The 9292-nt window shown below is 32.0% G+C and overlaps 1 long non-coding RNA gene across 1 annotated transcript; it reads left to right on the plus strand.

Annotated features, from left to right (window-relative positions):
- Positions 1–486: 486 nt before the first annotated feature.
- LOC127723783 (uncharacterized) lies at positions 487–2041 on the plus strand. Its single transcript, XR_007992248.1, has 3 exons — positions 487–637; positions 1323–1485; positions 1995–2041. It is a non-coding gene; the product is annotated as an uncharacterized LOC127723783 (long non-coding RNA).
- The last annotated feature ends 7251 nt before the right edge of the window (positions 2042–9292 follow it).

Below are 9292 nucleotides of genomic sequence, written 5' to 3' on the forward strand. Positions count from 1 at the left end.
TTTTATTATTCTGTAAACCACACCCAGACCCTCATACATGTACACAAACCCTTGATTTTATAAAAATGCAAATTTTTCAAATGTTAAAAGATACGATACATGTACAATGATGTATATAGAGACTTAATCCATTTTATATACATGTACTTCTGAAATTCTTATCTAGAGGTCTTTTTTGTTTTTGCAGGTTCAAATAGGTTTTAGGAGTAGTCGGCGAAACTCACTTTTGCAAGGCCCTGGTAAACTTGCTTGCAGAGCCATTGTGATGAAACAGTACAAAACAGCATTAAATCACCTGCTTCAAATAGATGAGGTAAAGAAGGATTTGGCAACTACTGTGAAAAAGGCACTTGACGATGAAGCACAAAAATTATGTAGATTGAAAAGTTCAGTATTCAAAGTTTCCAACATTTCAAAGTTCACATGGAGGTCAGCAATAAGCCAGTTAGAGAGTACATGCCCAATAACAATGGACATTTTAAGTGCTATTATTGAAAATAGTAAAAAGGACAAATTAGTGAAGACCCCAAGAATGGTGACCAGTATGGGTGTACTACTTTTCAGTAGAAACAGGCAGATGAACACCTTACAAGCAATTAATAGTGTCATGATGTACAGAGGACATGTGAGAACAAGGGTAAGTAAAATACATTTAGTATACATGTACATGACATGTGTATATACATTTATTATATCAGAGGTAACCTTAAAATCTTGTTGTTAACTACTAAGGTTCATGTACATGTATTGTGTTTAAGGTATTTAGCATTCACTCACAGGAGTACATGTAACTGCATGCACAAGTTAAGAGTAAATTAAAGTAGGTGATAATGCACATCCCTTTAAAAAAAAGTGAAGATAGATAAATTTGTGTTCCATACACTGTATGCATTAAAAGCATGTCATAGCCCTAGGTTATATATATATATGCTGTAATCAAATATCATGTTGTCAATGTAACTATGAAGTTAGATAAATTTGTGTTCCATACACTATACATATACATTAGTATGCATTAAAAGCATGTCATAGCCCTAGGTTATATATATATGCTGTAATCAAATATCATGTTGTCAATGTAACTATGTCTACATAGTAGAAGGGGAGGGTGGATTCAAACCATATCCATATATGTATGCTTAAGTCCCTATTCAAAAGCATGTATTTAATATTGTTTGGAAAAAACCTGGACCCCCCCACCAAATTGATCATGCTATACCAAGTTTTAACAACATGTACTCAGTATGCTGAAACATTTTATAGAATTGTAAAATTTAACTCAGATATACAAATTAATACAACATATTATGTCTGATTTTTAGGTTTACAGTACATTTAACAGAGCAGGGATATGCAACTCCTACAAGGCAACATTAGGCTTAGTAGATCAAATATGTGAAAACTTTGATATGCCTGTCAAGAAGTGGTCAAAAGAGATGTCTAACCAATATCAGCTTAACACAGTCACAGAAGATAGTAGTTTAGGTATATTGAGTAACATGTGATTGATTTAGGAATTTGATAACTTAAATAATAGCTATCATGGTTAAATATTTGCATTTCAGTGAAATATTTAAATTAGGTGTGTCAAATACATGTATGCTTTTCAGAAGAAAAAAAAATTGTGTGACATCAAATCCAAATAATGATTAGCATGATTAGTTAATACATGGACAAGGGAGGATGATTCTATGGTTTAATTTTTTTTATTAGTTTATAATTCATGTAATTATCATCAAAATTTAAGAAACAAATGATGTAATTACATATCATGCCATTTGCAAATATTTGTTTGATTTCAATTTCTTTTATTTCTTTATTTTGTTTTATAGCATACACTGTACAAAATGTATATAAATATGTACATGATGTACACAATCATATGTATAGTTTAGTATATCAGTATATGTACTGTTTAATATCATCAGAATCTGAAACTTAGGATCTTTTACTTTAAAATTCCAGAACATGTGAACATGCCTTTTCTTTTGTAGGAGACCATTGCTATTCTACTATAGACAACACTAGTACTGTGACCTCTAGTGACCATTGCTACTCAGTTGCACTTCTTGTCACAGATACCCCTCTCAAAGGCAAAGAGTCAAATGGTGATTTACCCTCCATTGATGCTAACGAAGTGACAATCCCAACTATAGAATGCTTTGGTATGTTGATGCAACAATTTATATGCATACATGTACATGTAGTTTACAAGATATGTTAGAGCACCCTAAAAAATTGTAGGGATTTCTTGTTGTTCCAATTTAATTTCTTTTTATTTTTTTGGTTGACATGTTTGTCTTATCGGTTTCTTTCCATTTTATTAATGGTGTTGACAAACAAATTTTTATCTTCCCCTTGGTATCTTCTGTGTATTTTTAGGAGACTCCTGTTTTTATTGGTGGAGGATAGGGTGGTGCTTCAGACTGCTACTGGTTGTACATGTATATTTGTTGTTGACAGCATATATTTTGGTTCTCGCTAAATAATTTCAACTTTTAAAGGTACAGGATGCTTTAATTCTTGATATTTAGAAAGGACACATGAATATAATAGAGGTCTATGTAGTAAATATTAGGTGTCTATTTTCGTTGTTAGTTTTTTTGTCTCATTGACATATTCATCTTAAGTGAAAGTATGAAATGTACTTTGGTTCAGAGAATTTCATGACTGAAGATCCAAGATTATTCAAAGGTCGATCAGAACATCAAATATGTATGAACTCTGTTAGATAATTGTCTCAGTTGAAATCATACCACATCTCCTTATTTGTATATATAATTAAATATATACATGTAACAAAGAATAGATTTAAGGAAACTACATACAGTTTATTATAACACACGTTTGAATTTATAGACAATAAATTTAGGATTACAATAATATACAATTTAATGTCAGAAATCATTGTTCATTACAATATCAATGGTTTTTGTCAAATTTTTTTCGTACTCTAGCCAGTAAAATAAAACACTTTATAATACACATATGAAACAAACAAAATTTACATAAAAAAAATTTGCTACTGTCATTCCTAGAAAACTTTGAAGATAAATTTTATAGGGGAAAAAGATAATTAATTGCTTCAGAAAGTCTGTTAGTGATTTGAAAAGCGACTATTAAACATTAACTAAATAACATGATTAACCTTTATTTTTATTTAGTTAAATGTGTTGATTAACTTGATCCTAAAAGAGTCATTGTTGACTGTAATACATAAGCATGTATATACACATGTACTGTTAAAATATTAATTTATTTAAATTTTTGTTAAATCATTGTTTAAATTTACATGTGTATTTACAAATGTAACTGCACAAAAATTGCAATAGTTTTAAACATGTTATAGGTTTTCTATTTCTTCTATCAACAACAGTATGTCTTCAGCATAGTCATGTTTAGAAAGCCCCAATTCTATCACATCTTCAATACACATAATGGTATCAGAATGACGAACTATTTCCTCTATTAACTGGCAATCAAAGTCATGGATGTTGCTTGGATTGTCTTCACATATAACACTTTGGTAGTCTTGCAAATTAAGTTTTAATAATTGCATTTGCTTACTAGTGAGATACCTTACAGCCAGTTCATCACACACAACAGATTCGCTTACATTTGCAAAGTCAACATTACACCTCGGTATGAAACAATTGTTACAATTGCACTGCTCTGAACACAAAGAGCAGCAAAAACACAGACCTTTTTCAAAGTTTGATGCCTCGCTTAATGTTCCCAAACTGAAATGGACATTTAGAACTTTACGAATACATCCTGAAGTGCGACAGAACTCTCTCATAGCATCAGTTGATCTGTCCTTAGCAATGTCTATACCCGAAAAGTACAACACACAGACACATTGTCTGCCGTCTCTTCCACCACGACCGCTTTCCTGCGAATATTGCTCCAAACTACGAGGGGCACCCCAGTGTACAATTTGTTCAACATCCGGTATGTCGACCCCCATACCAAAAGCCACAGTGGCAAATACAAGACGTAACTTACTGTCCTGTTTTGGGAATTCAGACAGCACTTGCTCCTTATTTTCTTCTGTTGTGGAGCGATGAAACATGGCAATTAGTCTACTATCAAAATTCAGAGTATCATCAATGTTAATGTAAAAATGTTCATACAAATTTGCACATGCCGCTATATTTCTACAATAAATGATTGTCTTCTTTGCATTTTCCTTGTTTTCTAGTATGTCTGCAAGGATCCAGTGAAGTTCATCTGTTTGTTTTCTTGATTTCTTGATCACATACGTAAGATTTTTCCTTTCAGGCAACATACATACGGTTTGTGTCTCTGATTGGCACATATCAAGGTGTTTAATAATCCTTCTTCTCATTTCTTTGGTTGCAGTGGCGGTCATTGCTATAAAAACTGTTTTGTCAGGAACAATGGAACGGAGGTGTGCAAGGTTCCCATATTCTGGTCTGAAATCATCACCCCTGAAAAAATATATACAAAAACCATAAATATTTGTTATGCAAATATAGATACTCATAATACAATGTTAAACAGTGCTTACTATGAAATAATGTTCGATGGACATTATTTCATGGGGGACATTATTAAATCCTACACATTATTAAATTGTTTTATTGTTACATTGTAGCAAAAAAACAAATGATTAAAAGTATATGTTATAAATATATACATACAACATAACATGTATCGTTTGAAATTTTTACAGACTGTGTGGTACAGGTTTTGTTCATTTGCAAAAGGCCATCCAGTCTCTTGTGGAGAGTTGTCTCATAGGCAATCATACTTCTTCCACATATTATTTTTTCATGCATGATCTTAATCAAAGCTTAGATCAGCTGACAATGTTGTATAGTATAGACACACTAATAGTATCATTTTAATCAATACCGTGATAACTTACCATTCTATGATGCAGTGAGCCTCATCAACAACAACAGCAAAGAGGTTGTCGTGAAATATTCCAGTGGTAAAGCAACGTCTCCAAAACCCTGGTGTCAAGGCAGCTTCTGGAGAAGAAAATACCAACTGATATATACCCTCTCGTATCATATCAGCAATGTTCTTGTCACTTTGGCATTCTCCAACTAAAGTTGCTGAAATTCCCATCTTATTGAGCTTAGAAACCTGATCTTTCATCAAAGACTGAAGCGGCGAAATAACAAGCACTGTACCAGGAGTATCTCTCACAAGTCCATGAATCTCGGGTAAATGGGAGTATATTTTGCTTTTCCCATATCCTGTTGGTAGGACAACGAATGTATCTTTACCCTCCATGATGTATTTTACCGACTCAAGCTGTTTTTCTTTAAAATTAAAGGGATATTTCATCTCTATTGTTTTCAAAGCATTAACGACATCCATTTTGATTGTTTATATATTGCGGGCGGAAACTGTTTTCATAGATTTGCGCAGACTCACAATCTGATCGTCGCCGATTGGCTCTCTCTCACAGAGAGCCAGCGACGCGACCAATGATCATTAAGAGTTCAAGCCCTCGCGTGGAAGTAAATCGGACACGGGAGAGGGATTGAATTATTCGAGTTATGTATGCGCATGATGTTTCCTCGAAGGAAATAATGACGGAAAACTGCACAAACCTAGCAGTTTTCTATGTTTTATTTGAATTGGTGCATATTATGACGTAATTGTGACGTCATAACATCAAAAATTTTGTATAATTCAATTATATTTTTTGTGTTTATGCATTTCCAAACATTATGTGCAAATTTGGAATAGTTCTTAAAAAATTTATTTTCTTGGGCCAAAACAGGGCCTTAATGCTCCTACTCCTTTAAAAAAAAATAAAGGATTTACTGTTTGCGCTGTCAACATGTCAAAAATCGAAATATATACGATAAACATAGAAAATTTTATCTCATGAATGTAAAAAGTTGCATGTCTGTTCCTTTTATTTTCTTACTGTCGGATGGTACTTAGCTATCAAAATTAGTCATCGGCGCGCTTATGATTACGCTAAAATATGTTTAAAGACCAAGACTGTAAATCCCGACATGCAATACCATGAGTTAACGTCACGTACTACAGGAAGTAGTCAATATTTTTTTTTTTAGATATTGATTATCTTCTTTATTACTGCACATATAGCGATAAAACTGTGTGAATATGTATTTTATGTTATAATGAACCTATTTAAACTATAAGTAAAAAAATCACGAATTTTCCCTTTAATATCAACGATAGACCGGTTAGGTTCATCTTAAGGAAATAGGTTATATCTAGGACTATGGATTCTCGTTAATATGTGACGCGGTTTTGATTTTTTGATTTGTATGCATTTAACTTGTTCACGAAACTGTACAAATAAATCTATTCTTAATTAATTTTACCGTTATTTGTTAAATGTTTTCTGTAAACCTTACAAGCTTATATATTTGTTAACATTGATTCGATAAAATTTAATTTAAACGGAAGTCGGAAATAAGTGACGATGCATTCATACACGTCTATCCGGACACTGCAGTTGACATCATTTCCGACCCAAAACATATGTACTAATTTGTTGGACTCATTGCAAGTCATTTATTATTGCGTTTAATCTATTAAATAGGTTTCTCAGAGGTCTTTATTGACTGTGTTAATTTTTTTATCGCGAAGTTTTTATTCATTTCTAGTATCAAATGTCGCCAAGAATTAACACGGACCCTCTGAACTTCGTGACGATAATAGCATTTCAACATGATTTCTGTTTGGAATTGGTTCACAATTTGTCATACCGGGACCATTAATAGCTTACTTAACGGAATGGGTTTTGCTCATTGTTGTAGGTCATACACTCAGTGACCTGTAATTATTTACAGCTTTGTCATAATGTGCATAGTTATCATGATTGTTTCTTTGGCAATCATCAAACATCAATTTATTTTTATATTAATGTATGCTTATGTTTTCAGTTTTAGTACATAAAATTAGATCACATATTGAAAGGGGCTTTACCGATGCGTTTCCCTTCCGTGAAGTTTGTTCTCTAATGTGTTGTATTTACCATATTGTTTTTTTTACAAACTCCTATCTAGTTGTATGTTGAATCCACACCTGCTTATATTTTGGTTTCTAAATTTCCTTAGAAAAAAACGCAATAGAGGTACATCTGTCTTTTCACATTTTGAACGTGCATATTGGATTTGTCATTGCATCAAAATATCAAGAAAAATAATCAAAACATCTCTTAACATAAAACTTACCTTATCTTAATGCTTTCAATTTGTGAAATGTATAATAAACATTTTGTATCTTCTCCTATTTCAAAAGAATAATAAACATTTACAAAATGTATTAGTTCTTGATTGATCACTTATACAATGTATATGATGAAACGGAAACTAGATGTACAAAAATGTAACAAACAATTGATCGACAGTCAGGAGTCTTTTCTAGGTACGGAAACCATTAACTTTTTGAGGATTACTTTCCGGCGTAATGGGTACGATATAAAATAAATGATAAACTATAACCGGATATTTAAGGCCAATGACCGTGAGCAACAATGCATAAACAAAAAGAATACCAGGTGCTATATTTGTACTTCAAGAATTTAGTGAATTACAAAATAGAGAAAAATAGTTTAAACGAAATAAAAAAAAAACTATATACATTCCGTACGTCCAACGTGCTTTTCTGAATTTATCTCTTGGTGCAACCCCTGTAGGCAGCATGGAATGACGCAAAAAATGTTCTTCCTCCAGAGATACGGTAGCCATGATCTATATAGTACGGTGCCAAGTAAGGTAAATTAACAAATTTAATAGAGCGAAATACATCACGGATATAATACCCTTTGATTAAGGCATGTTGTAGAGTGCCAAAGTGGTGCAGATTTTTGAAAACTATGGTCAAAGGTCAAAATAGGGATTTAAAAAAAAGTTTTCTATAAAATCATGCTCTGGGAACGTTCCACAAATTCAGCTTGTTATATTTATGCCCGGTTGCCACAGATTAGTGATGTATACCCCCGTTTCCAACATGTAAGAAAATAAAAATAAATATCTTTATCACGGAAATTATCGACAAAAAATGTATATTTAATATTTAGCTATGCTATATGACAACATATATAGATAATTCTGGTAAAGTTTTGTTAATATGCCATAAAGAACAAAGGAGAAATAAGAACTGTAAATTTAACACCCGGTCCATGATTAAATGAAAAAATGATGAAATTCAGTATTGATAATCTAAACCCAAAAGAATGTTGAAACTATAATAAAAAAATAGTCTTGATGCACAAATGTCAGCATGAATACGATAGTATATGAAGTTGTTTTTAATGTAAATAGGTCAATCGGTACAAGAGCAATAGCATATTGAAAACTTGTGTCCCCCTTTTTATAAAACAACACAAACAATGGAATATATAGCAGATTTAACTAAAACCGATTTTATAGTCCAATATATATGTGAATTACAAACAAACACGATTCACAGAGATATTACACTACAAAGGAAGCTGTCTAGATATATATTACGCTATAAAGGTAACGGAATACTAATTGAAAATGTGCATACGAAGTGTGCAAGGTGATTCGGGTGTTATTGCGATTTTGAAATTTTTTCTCATAAAAGCAACTTATCTACATCATTCATAATGCTTCTTTCAAATCAACTTTTGTATCATCCAGAATTTGAAAGATAAGATAAGATGTCGTTTGTTAGAAAGCTTGGAATCAGGGGTTTACTTACAAAAAGAAATTAAGTTTGTTTTTCGGTAACTGTGTCATGATATACAGGCGATTTTAATGTTTAATGTTTAAGGTTCTAAGATGAAAAATAACATTTAAAAGATAAATTTCTTCTGATAGGCTGTTATTTGTCGTGCAATGCAAGGTTAAGCGATTTTCAACATTCAGTTGTCAGTTCTGAACTAGGGCTATCGATTTGAATCATAACTCAGATAACTTCCTTTTTGCAGACAAAGTCAGAATAAATTACGGTAAAAAGTCATAAATCCTTTTTGTACATTGTGTAAACGACTGAGTGTACCTATAGTGGAACACGGACCAGCAGTAATGTAGTATCTAGGCTTGTCAACCAAATAATCAATATCTATAGGTTAAAATTCAAGAAAAGAAACTGAATTAATTAATCGCGCAAATATATGTAGTAACATCTTCAAGAATGAGACATTAAAATAATTGCATTCTTTGTTATTTTAACAGAAAAATTCATTAAAACTTTTCATTTTTACAAGACTTATTGCGCAAGATTAGTTCTTGTTTTTTTATGGTCTTTTTGCATTTTGCTGATAAAGATAACAATTGTTTCGTACTTCAAAAACTATTTTTAA

Source organism: Mytilus californianus, unplaced genomic scaffold (assembly GCF_021869535.1).
Source record: "Mytilus californianus isolate M0D057914Y unplaced genomic scaffold, xbMytCali1.0.p SCAF_13, whole genome shotgun sequence".
In the NCBI taxonomy this organism is placed as follows: domain Eukaryota; kingdom Metazoa; phylum Mollusca; class Bivalvia; order Mytilida; family Mytilidae; genus Mytilus; species Mytilus californianus.